Source organism: Canis aureus, chromosome 12 (genome assembly GCF_053574225.1).
Source record: "Canis aureus isolate CA01 chromosome 12, VMU_Caureus_v.1.0, whole genome shotgun sequence".
In the NCBI taxonomy this organism is placed as follows: Eukaryota; Metazoa; Chordata; class Mammalia; order Carnivora; family Canidae; genus Canis; species Canis aureus.
In genome coordinates, this window is record NC_135622.1 from 40,880,461 (window position 1) to 40,896,744 (window position 16,284).

General features: G+C 46.5%; 1 long non-coding RNA gene across 1 annotated transcript; it reads left to right on the plus strand.

The window, feature by feature from the left end:
* The first annotated feature begins 5,548 nt into the window (after positions 1 to 5,548).
* LOC144324685 (uncharacterized) lies at positions 5,549 to 10,884 on the plus strand. Its single transcript, XR_013390116.1, has 3 exons — positions 5,549 to 6,301; positions 10,056 to 10,251; positions 10,461 to 10,884. It is a non-coding gene; the product is annotated as an uncharacterized LOC144324685 (long non-coding RNA).
* The last annotated feature ends 5,400 nt before the right edge of the window (positions 10,885 to 16,284 follow it).

Below are 16,284 nucleotides of genomic sequence, written 5' to 3' on the forward strand. Positions count from 1 at the left end.
TTTGGGCATTGGACTCATGCTCACAAGAGACTTAGGAAGACTTACACCTGCTGGTGCCCAGGGTGTATGCTCTCTAAATGGACAGATGGTTCAGTGCCTCCGCAACTGCCCCTAAACTAATGTGACGTGATCCCACAGCGTCCTGCTAAGCATTTCCATGCGTGGCTGTATCTGGTTGGGTAAAGCAGCAGGATCGGAATGAACAACTCTGAGAAGACACCACCCCAGAGGCTTGTCACCACCCCAGAGGCTTGACCTCTGAGTACAGAGGCCACGTTCACTTTGCTTTTCAGGAAGTTGCAATTTTGAAGTGTTCCCTGTTGCTGTCACCTCACAACATCACCTCTGGGGACAGCCTGGCTTGGGGCCACTTTAGGGTACAGAACCATAACGTGTCTCCAGTACGATCCTATTTTTAGGGCCTCTTCCTTCTTCCCCCTCCTGCACTGAGAGTCATCACTTGGGAAGAGGGTGATTAATCCTACACACTGGAGGCAGGTGTCTTCTTGCTCTTGAGCCATGAGAGGTGAAAGGTGTGAGTCTCCCATGTGCCTGGAGCTGATAGAGCACTGGGGTATGGGGCGGGGAGAAAGGCAGGGGGTGCTTTCCACGGCAGAGCAATAGTAGGGGCAGAAGCTAATTAGGTCTAAAATGCTTCCATTTGAGCTCCTGCTCAATTTGTTGCCAACATTCGCCTGGGAGAGGAAAGGGTCCCCAGGGCTAAGGAAGCTGTCCTTTAAAACAGCTAGGCTAGGAGAGAGGGCACCAAATCACGCCTAGGTTGCAATAATTAAAAAAACAAAACATTAAAAAAAAAAAAAAAAACTTTCTCCAAAGGACTGCTATTCCCTGAAGTCCATTTGAAAGTGTGGGAAACTGGTGTTTTGCAAATATCGATACAGCTCCCCCCGCCCCCCCCCTGACCCTGAAAGTAGAGCCTTCCTATGAAATCTAAGCTGGCGGAAAGCAAAGAAGCCATTACCAATTTTGTAAGAGCAAAAAGCCTCTTCGAAGTTCTTTCGGTTAGGAAAAACCGTTCTTTCAGTTACTAGCACAGGGCTTTCGTAAAAGTCAAGTGGCGTAAGGTGAGCTTTCGAAAAGTGGGGGATACTTCACCAGCATTGAAAACTTTGCTATTGGGACGCCTGGGTGGCTCAGCAGTTAAGCCGCCTGCCTTGGGCCCAGGGCGTGATCCTGGAGTCCCGGGATCGAGTCCCACATCGGGCTCCTGGCATGGAGCCTGCCTCTCTCTCCCTGTGTGTCTCTCATGAATATATAAAACAGAAATAAAATCTTTAAAAATAAAATAAAACTTCGCTATTTTTTATAACAAAGGTAGTGCGATGGTTGTTATGGAAAGGCTAACTGCTGAGGAGACGGATGCCGGGAGAGTGAAAGTCCCCCAGAGCTCAACTGTGCTGGCAACAAGCACTGTTAGCAGTTTAGGATACGTATACTAGGGTTTTAGTCAACCAATTATTTATACAGCAACGGCACGTGTTTGAAGTTGCCTTTCAGCTGTCCTTGTCTGGGGAGCACCTTGCCAGGGTTCTCAAAGCACCTCTGTCCACCTGGTGGCACCACCTGCTTTCCCAGTAGGAGGAACCAGCTCTGGGCTGCCTTTCCAGTTCAGCTGCAGCCACCTCCTCCGGCCTCCTCTCCCTCTCCCTCCCTGCTGATTGGTAGGGCACCTGGGTCCCTCCCCAGGACGCCCCAGGGCAGGCAACACCTCCACGGCACCCCAAGTCCTGGCCTGTCCTCCAGGCTCAAGGATGGTCAGATTCTCCACCCTACCTTTGCTCACAAATTTCTCTGTCCATTGTTCTATGGTAGGAAATGGGCTGGGCTGGAGGTTAGGGCTGGTCGGGAGAACACTCGAGTTCCTAGAACATCCATGCCACCTAAAGTGTTGAAATACATTCAAGTCTTTCATCATGAGGTTAAATGACTCATGGTTATGCAGCTAGGTCGGCAAGAAAGGTGGTGCTGAGAGCCAGGCCTGACTGATGGAGAATTAGAAGACCTTGCTTGGGGTCCTCACTGGTGTTACGGCCTGCACAACCGGGGGAAAGCCACTTTACCGCCCTGGACTCAGTGTCCCCATCTGTAAAGCAAGGAGGTTGGTGCTCAATGTTGGCCATGCATTGGAAGCATCGGAGAGTCTTTAACAAACTGATGCCTGGGCTCCACCTGGGGATTCAGTCATCCGTGCAGGATGGGGTCTGAGAATCTCACTTTCTGTGGTCCCTTCAGGGTGGCAGAGCCAGAATTGGACTGCCCTTCATGGCTGCATGGGTGTTGCTAACCCCCACTTTATTTTCTCTCCCTAGGTCTGGTTCCTCAGACTCAAAATACTCCTGCCTAAGACAGTGTTAGAGTCCAAAAGCTGTAGGTTCAAGTCTCAGTTCCCTCACGTAGTGACCTCAAGCAGACTGTTAACCTCTCTGTGTCTCATTTCCTAACCTGTAAAATGAGGAAGAAAATACTGCTTGCCTCACAGGACTTTCAGGAGGATGGAGGATATGAGCCAAGTGCCTCTCAGCAGGCCTGGTACTGCGGCTCAACGGAATGACCTCCATCCTCTCTGTAACTACTATAAGGTCTGAGTGCAAAGGATCACACTAAAGGATCTTGAATGTCCCAATGAAGAGAAAACAAAAGGTCCAGAGGGAAGGCGAGCAGAAGTCCCTGAGGGAGATGAACCCATTCTTTGGCTGCTGCGGGGGTGTGTGTGGGGGTACTTCTGTGAGCTTACCTATCCTCAGGGGATCTCTACCTGAAATGCCCAGACGCAGGGCTTGCTTTGTAACAAGGAAATGGGCTTGCCCTGCCCAGCCACCCAACCTTTGGCAGAAGCTGGAGGAGTTCCCTCTTCAAGACCCAAAGAAGTCCCTCAGCATCTGAGCTCTTCAGCCTGGTAGCCGGCAGCTCCTCCACCGAGACAGCTTCTGCCCCCCAGAAAAGCCCTCTTGCCCACCCTCTCACCCCTCACACACTGCCTTCTTTTTCTCCCAAGAGTTGGGTTGTGACTCAGTGGTTGGGTTTTCCAAGGCTTGTCTGCTGGGGAGACCTGGCTCCTTCTTCAGGACTTACCCTTCGAAAAATCTCTGGACTCAGCTCTGCCTGATGTAGAAGGATCTCCGCCTCCAGAGAGGGAGGGTGCCCCAAACACTGGAACCAGATGCACCTGTGTTTCCTCCCTTGCTTCACCACTTGTCAGCTCTGTGACCTCAGGCCTGTGGTTTTGCCTCTCGAGGGGAGTCTGAACACGTTACCCTGTTTGACGCTGTCCTCCTCCTGTTGTGCTTGATCATGGAGCATGGGGACTTCCTCATGACTGGGAAAAAGAGCAGAGGAGGCAAATGGGTCATGACTGGAGTTTCATCTCTGGCCCTCCCAGCCTAGGACCTTGGAAATAGCACGGCACACAGTCTGCAAGCCTGACCACAGGGCCAGTCCAGCCACCAGCTGACTGCTACCTTGGGCAAATCAACAGCTTCTTTTGACCTCATTTACACAGCTGTGCTATAAGGCAGTTGGTTTAAATCAGCCATTCCCAAAGCGAATTAGTTGGTACACTAGTTTTTCAAGTTTCCTCTCAAAAAAAAAAAAAAGAGTCTCAAAGGTCAAATAAGTTTGAGGAACACTGTAAACTCCCCTTCCCAGTTAGCACATCATAATGCTGTTAAAGGCACAGAGAGAAGCAGTAACAAAGAGGCCAGTTTGGCTTTACCCAACTCACTTTTCCTAAATTCCTTTGACCATGAAACTTTGTCATTCCTGTGAGCATCCTGGAGCACTAGTGATTAGAGAAAACCACGTGAGAAATGGAGGTCTAACCCAGAAGCTTCTCAAACTTGAAGGTACATACAAAGCACCGGTGGGGTGGGGCGGTGGGGCCAGGGGGCTCACGTTGAAATGCAGATTCTAACTCAGCAGGTGTGGTGAGGCTTTAAGCCAGCGAGCTCCCAGGTGACATATGCCACCTATTGAGTTCCTGAGGGCAGATTCCTAAGGCTTTTCCAGCTTCAGTCTTGGAAGCCATGCAGAAATGGGGATTCAGGGACCCTGGACTCATAGAGACCTGGGCTCGGGTCCTGGCCCCATGCCTTAGCAGCAATGTGACCTTGCACAAGGCTCTCTACCAAACAGCATTAGTTCTCTCATCTGTGAAATTTTGATATAAATAGTACCTGCTCCATAGGATTATTTGAAGATCAAATAAAGACTGTTCAAATAAAACATGTGGTGCCAGGCCTAACCCGTGATAGGAACAAACTATATCCTAGCCGTCGTTAATTAGAGTCCACGATTCTACGATGGGCGCCTGGGTGGTGCAGTCGCTTGGGCATCTGACTCTTGGTTTTAGCTTCAGTCATGATCTCGGGGTCATGAGATTGAGCCCCAAGTCTGGCTCCCTGCTCGGGACAGACTTTGCTTCAGACTCTGTCTCCCTCTGCCCCTCCCCCCACCCCATGCATTTTTTTTTCTCTCAGATAAATAAATCTTAAAAAAAAAAAAAAATCCATGAGTCTGTCCTGACCTGTAGGTGCTACCACCTTCACTTGCATAACTGACTGCTGCCCCCAGACCTCTTTCCTCCCAGCATGATGGCACTACTATCTCTGTTTAAGGGCCTTTACATGACCTTTCTTCTCTAGCACATTCTAGTAACTTCTCTTGCTTTTAGGGCATCAGAAGGGTTGTGGGACAATGGTTCTCCTCTGGTGATTATAGGCAAACTGTGCCAACAGCCCACTAGGAATAGCACAACCCACCCCAGCAGAGGTGGGGTGACACATTTTTCATGACCCTGTCCAAGGAGGTCCTCATTGGTGGGGAAGACACTGTGTCTTGACACTATCCTGGGTCTGGGCCCTGCTGGCGGTCCGGGATTTGTGTGCCACATGCAGCTACTGTGAGAAGATAGCCCTCATCACACTCACCTCCGTGGTCCTTGATAAGTGCTTTTGCAACTGAATCACATTAAAATCTTTCTACAAATAGAAAAGTGCACTAGCACTTATCGTGTGCACTAGCAAGGCCTATGTTTGGGCTCTATTAAGCTCCTTTCTTGTGTGTAGACAGTGGATTAGGACCACATCACCCTGGCTGCCCAAATCTTGCCCCATCTTGGGAGCTAAGGAAGGAAGAGGCAGGGAGGATTACCATTTATTGATCGCCTTTCAGGATTTGGCTTCTAATGTACATCCTCATGGAAGCTTTGCAGCAACCCCATGTGGTAGGTATCAGTGTTCTTATCAGGCTCAGAGAGGCTAAGTAATTTGCCCAAAGACGCACAGCCAGTAAGTAGTGGAGCTGGGATTATACTTCAGGATGATTTGACGTTATTATCACTTTGCTTTCTCTGCTCCCAGTCTTTGTGGCCGAGGATGACTGCCCACAGCGTCCAAGTTTTACCTGTTATTAGAACACCTGGAAAGAAAATAATAAATCCCCTCTCAATTTGATCCCTGTCTTAGGTCAAGTTCTATATCTGGACCAATGTAACCATAGCAACAGTGCCACACTACAAACATGGCAGCTTCCGTTCTGACCATGTAGGCAGAAGTAGGGGGCAGAGGGGAGGGGGTTAGTCCATGCCTAGAACAGGGTGCTAGGCAGGGTCCACTCTAGTGTGCCAGTCTATGAAATACCCCTTGTTAGGAGCAGTAACTGGAAAGAATGGCTTTTAAAAGGCAGATGAGAAGGGCAAGCTCACCTGGAGCGGATCAGGCCTCATGCTGGTCATCTTCTGACCCTGGTGCTGACCCTGGTGTGGGTCAGCTCAGCCAGCTACTCCCCCTGCAACAGCCTGGGCCCTCTCTGTCAGCCTTGACCCTGGAGCCTCCCAGGGGTGCAAGTAAATCACACCCTCATTCCCGACCTCTGGCCCACACCTAAGTCATCCCTCCATCTGGTCACAGAGCCTGGTGTGTGGGGAGGTGTGTTGGGCTGACCACACGCCGTCACACACCTCCGGATCCCCACCACACTGTGTCTCATGCTTTGTTTCTCTGCCCCTCAGTCTGCCCAGCGATGGAAGGGGGAGTGAGCATACGACCCGTGTCACGGGCCTAGGTGAGAAACTATTGAAGCCAAGACTTTCTGGAATCTTTGTGGAGTTGCAGGGTAGGACGAGGTGAAGTGCAAGTTGTTTGTCAACTACTTCTCCAGACTCCTGAAAATTGACTCTGGAGAGTCTCTCTGACCCCCGTTGCCAACGAGTCATGGAGATGCACAAACGCTATTCAAAGCTGACAGCTACCGACTTGACAATTGTCCTCGACACCATGCAAATGTGAGTATGCTTAATTAATAACCTGGGATGCCCTGTCTGCTCCACGCTCAGGGAGCCCAGCGCCTTTTTCTCGGTAACCACTGCCAGCTGATTTTTAATTATCTTTCGGGACTGTCGCCTCTTGGAACTCTGGAAGGAAAATGCTCGCCCCAGCTGGGCTGGGGCCAGGCCTGTTGGAGAACAATGTCCTGCTCCGAGTCCATTCTGTTTATCTCTCTGCTGGAGCGCCAGCCCTCAGACGGGAGAGGAGTGTGCTCTTGCAAATCAAGAAGGGGAGAGAGTCTGGTGCCTTGTCGGCACTTCTGCAGGCTGCAGAGCTGGCATGATTCAAGATACCGATCTCTTTTCAAACTCTTAAAACTTTGCCCCTGGGAGTGCCTCGTTGACCACGGCAGCTGGGGTTTTTTATTATTTTTTTTAAATCAACAACAATCTGATTGTTTTTTCTTTCATGATAGGAGTCAGTGTTTATTGAACGTTTACCCTGTGCCAGGTGCTGTGAAGCCTTGCAACCGTGTGAGGCAGGTACATTTGCTACTCCCATTTTACGGAGGAGGGCGCTGAGGCTTAGAGAGGGTAAGCTCCTTCTCCTGCCAGAGATTGCACAGTGGCAAGATGATTGTGCTGGGATTCAAGCCCAGGTAGTCAGGCTCCAGGGCCTACCCTTTAGCTTGGAATTGGGTATATACTCAGTGCTGCGGACCTGGAAATAGGTATTGGGAAAACATGTCAAACACCTCAAGCTTCTTGTTTATACCTTTGAACCTACTCCATCCCAGCAGCCTGTGCACACCTGCTACTGAATAATAGAAGGGCTGTGGAGGGACAAGGTGCCATATCATCCCCACTACAGTGATGGTGAGAGGTTCAGAGGGGCTTGGGAGACAGAGGCATAGACAGGTGTCTGTTTCTAGGACAGGGAGCTAAGCTCCTGGGCTTACAGACTCCTGCATGTTCTCTAGCCAGTCCCACTGGATGCTTTAGGAAAGAGATGGCTCATTCTGTTTTTACCCAGAACATAAGAGTCTAGGACACTGCAAAGAGGGAAGGGGTGAGACATGAGGCAGGGTGGGAGCAAGGGACTCCAGACAGAAGACTTTCCTGCATGCTGCTATTCATTGTTTTTCTACTGCCCTGACCCTGGGGTCTGCTACTTTCCCCTCTTACTTTCTCTTTGACCTTCCTTCCTAGCATGTTGAAAGCCACAGAGCTGGCAAGCCAGAATTTTAGAGTAGCCCCAGGGCAAGTGTAGTAGGTTGAATTGAGTCCCCTCAAAAGATATGTATGTGTCCTAAGTCCTGATACCTACGGATGTGACCTTACTTGGAAATAGGGTCTTTGCAGATTTAATTAAGTTACGGATCTCAAGGGTGGACCCTACCTCCAATGAGGGCATCTTTATGAAAGAAAGGGGAGGAAGACCTGCGACACAGACACACAGGATGAGAGAGGACATGTCACACCCATGAAGGCAGGGAGACAGAAACTTGAGAAACTGCCACCACAGGCGAGGGAATGCCAGGAACCAGCAGAAGCTGGACAAGGGGAGGAAGGATTCTCCTCTGGAGCCGTCAGAGGGGATGTAGCCCAGCAGGACACCTTGATTTTGAACTTCTAGCCTCCATAGAACTGCTAGAGGATTCAGTTTGGTTGTTTTTAAGCCAGCCAGTTTGTGGCCATTTGTTATGGCAGCCCTAGGAAACTCACATACCAAGGCAAGACTTTCTGTCATCGTCCAGGTCACTGGGAGGGACCCGTAGAGCAGTGCCCGTCCTCTGTGACAGAAATATGCCAGTTGGGGATTGGAGTCTGACCAAGGCGTCATGCTTAGCCCACAGTCAGCTGCTTGGGTATATTTATTGTCTGGCTCCTGCACCTTTGAGGACAGGTACTAGGATTGATGGCTGGAAAGTGGTGCTTGAACAGTTCGACCACAGTTGAAGTGCCCTGGAAAACAATGGTGTGCTCGGAACACAGCGGTCTCTCTCTCTCACTTTCCCTCACCCCCTAAATCAGGCCCAGCCTGTACCTGGGCTGGGGAGGAGAGGATGGGAGAAAAAGTAGGTCAAAGGATTCCATATAATACAGTAACAATAATGTGTGAAGGATCCTTGGAAACTCCAAAGGAAAGACACTCGGGTCTTTCCTCTGGAAAGCTGGCAGAGTCTGGAAGGGGGGAGAAGGGAGAGGGAGTAGAGAGTTCTCTGGCAAAATAGCGCAGTGGATGGAGCCATGAGGACAGGAATGGCTGGCTAGTGAGAAGCTCCCTGAAGCCTGGTTGGCCAAGGAAAGTTTGCACTGTGATGGCTTCTCCTCTGTCGTCCTCCCCCCTATTTCTACCAAACAGTAAAAGTCAATTATGCCAGCAATTTGGTGTCAGAGCTTACTTGGGGAACACAGGGAGAGGGGCGTGCCATGTGTGAGGTGAAGCCTCACAGCAGGTGGCGGCTACAGGGCACAGACCTATGAGGATGTTGATCAAGAATTCATCAGAAACAGGTACACCTGGATGGCTCAGTGGTTGAGTACCTGCCTTTGGCTCAGGTCGTGATCCAGGGTCCTAGGACCAAGTCCCACATCAGGCTCCCTTTCGGGAGCCTGCTTCTCCCTCTGCCTATGTCTCTGCCTCTCTCTGTGTGTCTCTCATGAATAAAAAAAATCTTAAAAAAAAAAAAAGAATTCATTGGAAACAAAACTGGATTAAGAGAAATATAACTGCAGAATTCCCAGGGATTGGGTAGAGAGGATGGAGGAGGGCCTGGAATTCTGACTGCCGGTGGGCCGGGAGAGGCAGGCAGGTGCTCTGGACGTTGGAGGGAAAGGTGAGCTGGAGGTCTCAGGGACAGCCAGGAGGCAGCTCTTGGGACCCATGTTTGACAAGCTCCTTCCCCCCCACAGAGCTAGCAAGGCGTGTAGCATACAATAGATTGTCAATAAAGCTCTCTGAACACATCTTGCCGGGTCCATCCAGAAGCAGAATACTAGTTAATATGCATGGGGAGCTCCCAGGCTACAAAGCCAAATCAAACTATGCATGGGGATCTTACAGGGATGTGGCCTTCGTTCAGTCCTTCCTGGCTCTGTGGAATTTGTCTTTTTCTCTTTCCCAAACGAATTCTCCCCAGTGATTCAATCTGTAAACTTTTTTTTTTTTTTCCCCTGGATGGTTGTTCATTACACTCTAGAATTCTCATCAAGCAAAAGCCATCTTTGATTTCTTCTATTCCTTTAAAGCAAATTCTATGACTTTCTGTGTCCTGGACTTGAGATTTCTCACTCATGCTCTCTTTCTCTCTCAACAGCTTTATTGAGATATGATTTACCTACCCCAAAATTCAGCCTTTTAAAGTGTACATTTCAGTGGTTTTCAGACTTTTTAGAATTGTGCAACAGTCACCACTATATAAATCCAAGATGTTTTCATTGGCCCCAGATGAAAAGCCTACACCCATCGGGAGTCATTCCCCATCTCCTGTACCCTGAGCCTCTAGAAACCACTTACCTACTTTCTGTCTCTATGGATTTGCTTATTTGGGACATTTGACCTAAATCATCCATGTTGTAGCATATACCGGCACTTTCTTTTTTTGTTGAATGAATAATATTCCATTGTGTGGATGGACCACTTTTGTTTATCTGTTCATCAGTTGATGGACATTGGGGTTATTCTCACTTATCCATTAGGAATAAGGCTGCTACAGACATTCACAGAAAAGTCTTCATGTAATCATACATTTTTATTTCTTGTGTGTAGGTGCCTGGAGTGGAATTGGTGGGACAAATGGTAACTCCACGTGTCACATTTCGAGAAACTGCCAGACTGTTTGTCCAAGTGGCTGTACCAGTTTACATTCCCATCTGCAGCATAGGACAGTTCTGATAGCTCTACATCTCCACCAACGCTTGTTACTGTCTGGCTTTTCTTTTTTAGCTCCACACCTCCTTTAAAGGTTGCTTTCCGGGGATCCCTGGGTGGCGCAGCGGTTTGGCGCCTGCCTTTGGCCCAGGGCGCGATCCTGGAGACCCGGGATCGAATCCCACGTCGGGCTCCCGGTGCATGGAGCCTGCTTCTCCCTCTGCCTGTGTCTCTGCCTCTCTCTCTCTCTCCTCTGTGACTATCATGAATAAATAAATAAAATCTTTAAAAAAAAAAATAAAGGTTGCTTTCCTCTTGTTTCCTCCTCCTCTCTGGCCTTTGACCAAAGGATTATCACACAAGCCAGTAGTGGAAAAATTTTCAACTGAAGTCCATGTCAACTGTGAATCCCATTTGTTCCAGCCATGCACAGACTCAAACCTACTTCAGAAAGGAGTTTCCCCCAGCCTCTGTGGGAAAGACAATAATATGGAGCATGCTTCTTCTCTGGGTTCCTAGAGAAGTAACATGCAGGAGGTGGGTATGTTCCTTGTTCCTTTAAGAAATTTCAAGAAGGACAATCACTGTTATATGGCACTAACTAGTCTCCTCAGAGATCATGCAGAAATAGCCAAGATGGCACAACATATTATGGTTCTATTATTTGCCTTCTTACAGAAACCCTGAGCAACCATGATGAGTCTGTCCATCTTCTGGATGAGGCTACTTGGTATGGTCACCCAGCTAATGAATGGTAGAACAGAACCTCCAACTCAGGCTACCTTGTGTTCCTTTCTTATCCGAAGGCTGTTGACGGGGTCTTGCCATCTTGTCACCAACTTGTTGGGAACTTCAAAGGGACCCTTTCTTGGAGCTCACATTTCCCACTGGTAGACCAGACACCTGCAGCCTCAGCCCTTCGCATGACTGACCTGGGCTTCCAAGGTCTGCCCAGGCAGTGTGGGGCTGGTTTGGCAAAAACTGGGCTTCTGGATTTTGCTTTAGCTATTTTCTTTTCCACTTCATTGTTTCCATAGGATGTCTGCTTTCCCAAAATAGCACCGGGGCATTCCAGGTAAACTCAACATCCGACCAAAATCCCCATTCAGCAGCAAGTCTGATTCTGGCTTGCCACTGTGTTCTTACTTCCTTTGATCACTGTGGCTCCGGAGGAGTAAGTCTGGGGCTCACTGTGGAAACTGGACAGAGAAGGAAGTGGGAGGAGGGAGGGGGGTCTGGCCAAGCTCTCTTGGAAGCTGACGAATTGACGCTCCAGACTTCTGCCCCAGTGCTAAGAGGGTGGCCATGCCCCTGGCCTGGGGAAATGTGATGAGGACTGGAGGAAAGAATTGGGCAGGGTCGTGTGGCCTACATTGTTTTAAGCAGAGAAAGGAAAAATCAACATGGACCCAGATTCTCCTCTGATTCCTGGAGGCAGCATGGTGTAATGGAGAAACCTTGGCTTTGCATTAAGACAGAGCTGAATCCTGGTGCTCAAGCTCACCAGCTATAAGGCATAAAGCAGCTATAAGTTGCATTAGCAACTCCTTTGCCACCCTGAGCCTCTAATTCCTCATCAGTAAAATGGAGATAATAGTGCCCACCATGAGCAATAAAGACTAATATATGCAAAGCCCCCAATAGGGCGAGGCCTTTGGTAGGTATTCAATTAATATAGATTAGTCCCTTACCTGCTTTCTGGAGTTCAGGGGGGAAAAGTTCCTTCTTCATGGTCTTTATTTATTTTAGATTTTATTTATTTATTTGAGAGAGTGAGAGAAAGAGAATGAGTTAGGGGGAGTGGGAGAGGGAGAAGCAGACTCCCCACTGGGCAGGGAGCAGAAAGCCTGACTTGGGGCTCTTGCTAGGACCTGGAGATTATGATCTGAGCAAAAGGTAGATACGTAACCAGGCACCCCTTCGTTGTCTTTTCTTTTTTAAACATTTTTCTTTCACTAGTGAGAATATTTAAGCTCTTTTTAAGCAAATTTTAAGTATACTATACCATATTACTAACTATAGTCACTATGCTGTATGTACATTGGATCCCCAGGACTTATAACTGAAAAACTTACCAGTGTCTCCCCGTTCTCCCCACTTGGCCCTCATCTTCATTTAGCCTTTTCATGTAATTATTACCCAAGTATTGAGAAGGTCCTAAGGTCCAGTTTAGAGAAGTGAAAAAAAGCACAAAATTCCATCAGACTGGCTTGCTCATCTATGCACCCCAGCATAATTTCCTAAAACTATCCACTCCTTGCCTCCCGCACATTTTAAAAATGAAATCTAAAAATTGTTTATCTAAGTTTAAATAGCTGCAGAGTGTGATTTCTGGCATATTGTAAATATTGATATTTAAAATTAACTGTTACATCACACTCTTAAATTTATCCAATGAAATACAACATCTAATGAATATAGCATCTATGATTTCATATCCACTATGATCCATTGAAAAATGGATAAAAACATCTCATTTATCTTTTAGAACCTTTACATCCTTTTATCTCCTTGAACATGTGTTACTATTCCTACTTCCTCTACAGATTTCTGCTCCAATATATTTTTAATGCTTCAAAGTATTTTCTTGATTACATTTAAATAAATGGAGAAAGGTATTTTTGCACTGAATACTTTTTCTCTTTGCTCTCATAGGATTCTTCCTCAAGAGTATGCGTACTTTGATGAACATAGGAGAATAGGTAGAAGTTATTAGATGAAGATTCTTATTCCTTCCAGCACCAGTATAGAAGTGCAGCAGACCCTGTGGGTATGGAATCCTCCAGGAAACTCTTACCAAGGTTGGGTCTTCCTTCTTTTCTAAAGTGGGGAGAGCCCTAGCATGTGAGTTCTCTTGTTCCCAAGCAACTCCATTTTCGGAAAGAGAGCCTGTGGAAGTTGAGGGTCTGTAAAGTGGTTTCCTGATTACTATTTTTGCCTGATTACCGTCTGGAATGTCCTGTGTATCCCAGTTAGTCAGCAGCTAAGTTTGAATTTGAAACTCAGCTTTGTCACTTATTAGGGTCAGGGAACATTAGGCTGGTTATCAGACCTGTGTTTCCCTAGAGGACTGTTAGATTAAAATGAGGTAAAAGAAATTGGGCTACAGGGCACCTGGGTGGCTCAGTGGTTGGGCATCTGCCTTATGGCTCAGGTTGTGATCCTGGGGTCCTGGGATCGAGTTCCCTCATCAGGCTTTCTGACAGGGAGCCTGCTTCTCCCTCTTCCTGACTATGTCTCTCCCTCTTTCTGTGTGTCTTTCATGAATAAATAAGTAAAATATTAAAAAAAAAAAAAAGAAATTGGGCTACAAAGTAGGGACTCAATAAATAACATGGGTTCTCAGGAAATCTATCTATCTATATGTACGTAAATAAATACATAGAGATATAGATATTTATATATATAGATGAAATTAGAATGTGTTTATAATCAGGGTGTACATTTGCTGGTGTAGGGTTTCCCCCAAGTCTCTCATAAAATTAATGGTATGTCTTGCAATTGATGGCCACTCAGAATTAAAGATATGGGGCAGTTTATGTCCTTCCAGCTTGTTCTCAGCCTTACTTTTTTTGGGTTGCCAGGGCTTTACCTGATAGTGTTCCAAATGGCCTTATGAGTTCTGGGAGCCAATTCTTCTGCAACAGTGTGGAATTCCTCCTGGAGCCTTGCTTGGTTTGTCATGATAACTCAGAGCTCATCAGCTTGTAAGTTTTGTGGGTCCATCTTCTCTAGGGCCACCAGTCCTAACTGTAAGGACACAGAACTTCATCTGATGGTGTGTGTGTGTGTGTGTGTGTGTGTGTGTGTGTGTTTTCCCTCCACAGCTTTGTGAACATTTTCTGCGATTCTCCTTGATTGGTTTGACTGATCATTGTCCAGAGGACCTATTGGCCTCCCTAGATTTGGAGACATTACTCTGTATTCCTTACCATTTAACCTGGCTGGCTCAGTTGGTGGAACGTGTGACTCTTGATCTTGGGGTTGTAACTTCAAGCCCCACATTGGGTGTAGAGATTATTTAAAAAAAAATCTTTAAAAAAATTTAAAAATGAAAGAAACAAAGTTGACTAAAAAGAGATCTTAATATTGGCCTCTGTGATAGGTCACTGTAAATCACCTCCAAAGAACCCTTTGTCCCTGCCTTTGAGGGACAAAGATCCCTATTCCACATGATATATCCTCTCCAGTCACATGCTAGGTGCTCTGCAAATGTGAATGCAAATGTGAAATGAATGAATGAATGCCATGGAGATTCATTAAAACAAAAGCATTTTATGATGGAAGGTTTCAAACAAATACAGAAGTAGATAGCATCGTGCTTCCCAAACCCCACCCAACCCTAGAAAGAGCCCGGAAACTCTCATTTTGAAGATGCATCTCCTGTGCATTTGATGTGCTCAGTGGAACTGCCCTTGGAGAAATGCTATCTAAGTCAGTGGAAGTTTCTGTCCTCTCCATCTCTTGTTTAATTCACCTCTCACTGTGCCCCACCTTGTATTCTGATCCACTTGCCCTGGATTTATTTCAAGTCTTTGAATGTGTCTTGCTCTCTCTCTCTCTCTCTCTCTCTCTCTCTCTCTAGATTATGCACCATTATTCTTCCTTTTTGCTGAAGTACAGTTGACAAAATATGTTAGATTAATTTCAAGTGTACAGCAGTGATTCGACAGCTCTATACCTTATGCCATGTTCACAAGCGTAGCTTCTATCGTCTGTCACCATGCAACACTATTACAATACCATTGACTATATTCCCAATGCTGTACCTCTCATCCCCGTGACATTCACTCCATAACTGGAAGCCTGCACCTCCCCCACCCCTTTTGCCCATCCCTCCATCCCTCCTTTCTGGCTATCACCAGTTTGTTCACTTTGTTTTTCTAGTACCACATATAAATGAAACATACCATGCCCTCTTCACCTGGTTTTGAATAGGCTTTGCTTCTGTCTGTACCACACTTGGACTCCATTGTACACCCTCATCCCCTTGTCACTTAATTAACTCTTATTCATGGTTTGGGTCCTAGTTCGGCATCACTTCTTTCCTGTTGCCTTCCCTAACCTTCAATTCCAGATCAGGTGTCCTGCCTACCTGCTCTCCCAGTGCCCCACCCTTGCCATCATACTGCTTTGTCATTGCATACGAACTACTGGTCTTGCTCTCTAACCAGAGTGCAGGCTCCCTGAGAATGGAGACCTCATCCATTTTGTCTACTGCTATAGTCCCAACATTCAGCATGTACCTGGCATGGATTCAGCAAGTAATAACTTAAACTGAAACTGAATTTAACTGAAAGTTTATTTCCACCACCCAAATGAGGGGAACAATTTTAACAGGAGAAAATACCCACATTTTATTTGTGTGCAGTATAAAACCCTCAAGCATTAGTATGTATGTGCAAAATACAAGCTGGTTATAAACACCTATTTGTGAGGTATTTTCTATAACATTTGTTTGTGACATATTCACTGTATTTTGGTCAGCTCTTGTTAACAGATATATCACAGTAATTATCAAAGAACTGAGACAAATGAGGAAATGACCACCACTTACTTATTCTGTCTTCTTACTGAGTCTTTATTCATATTTTTGTTCAGCTTGAGGAATGCCAGCCAAGTTTCGAGAGCACTCTTTTCTTTCTCTATAGTTTCATTTGCTCCCAAGGCAACACGCCATCTATTTCTCCACCGTCAATAGGGTAGCCACTGGCCACAAGTGGCTATTAAGCAATGGCCAAAGCAGATTAAGATATGCTGTATGTATAAAATACACACTAGATTTCAAGGACTCGATGTGAAAACAAGATTGTAAAATACACCATGAAAATTTTTAATATTTATTACATGTTAAAATTGGCAGTACTTTATATATATTAAGCTCCATTCATCAATAAAAATATTATTAAAGTTAATTTCACCTGTTTCTTCTTACTTTTTCAGTGCAGTTGCCAGAAAATTTAGACTTGCATTACATTTCTGCTGGAAAGCACTAATCCATACAGCTACTCAAACTCTGTCACAGTTTTTTCATCTGTGAAATGGGGATAGCAATAATACCCTCCTCATAGGATTGTTACAAGGATAAAATAGGTTAACATCTATAAGATGCATAGAATCATACCTG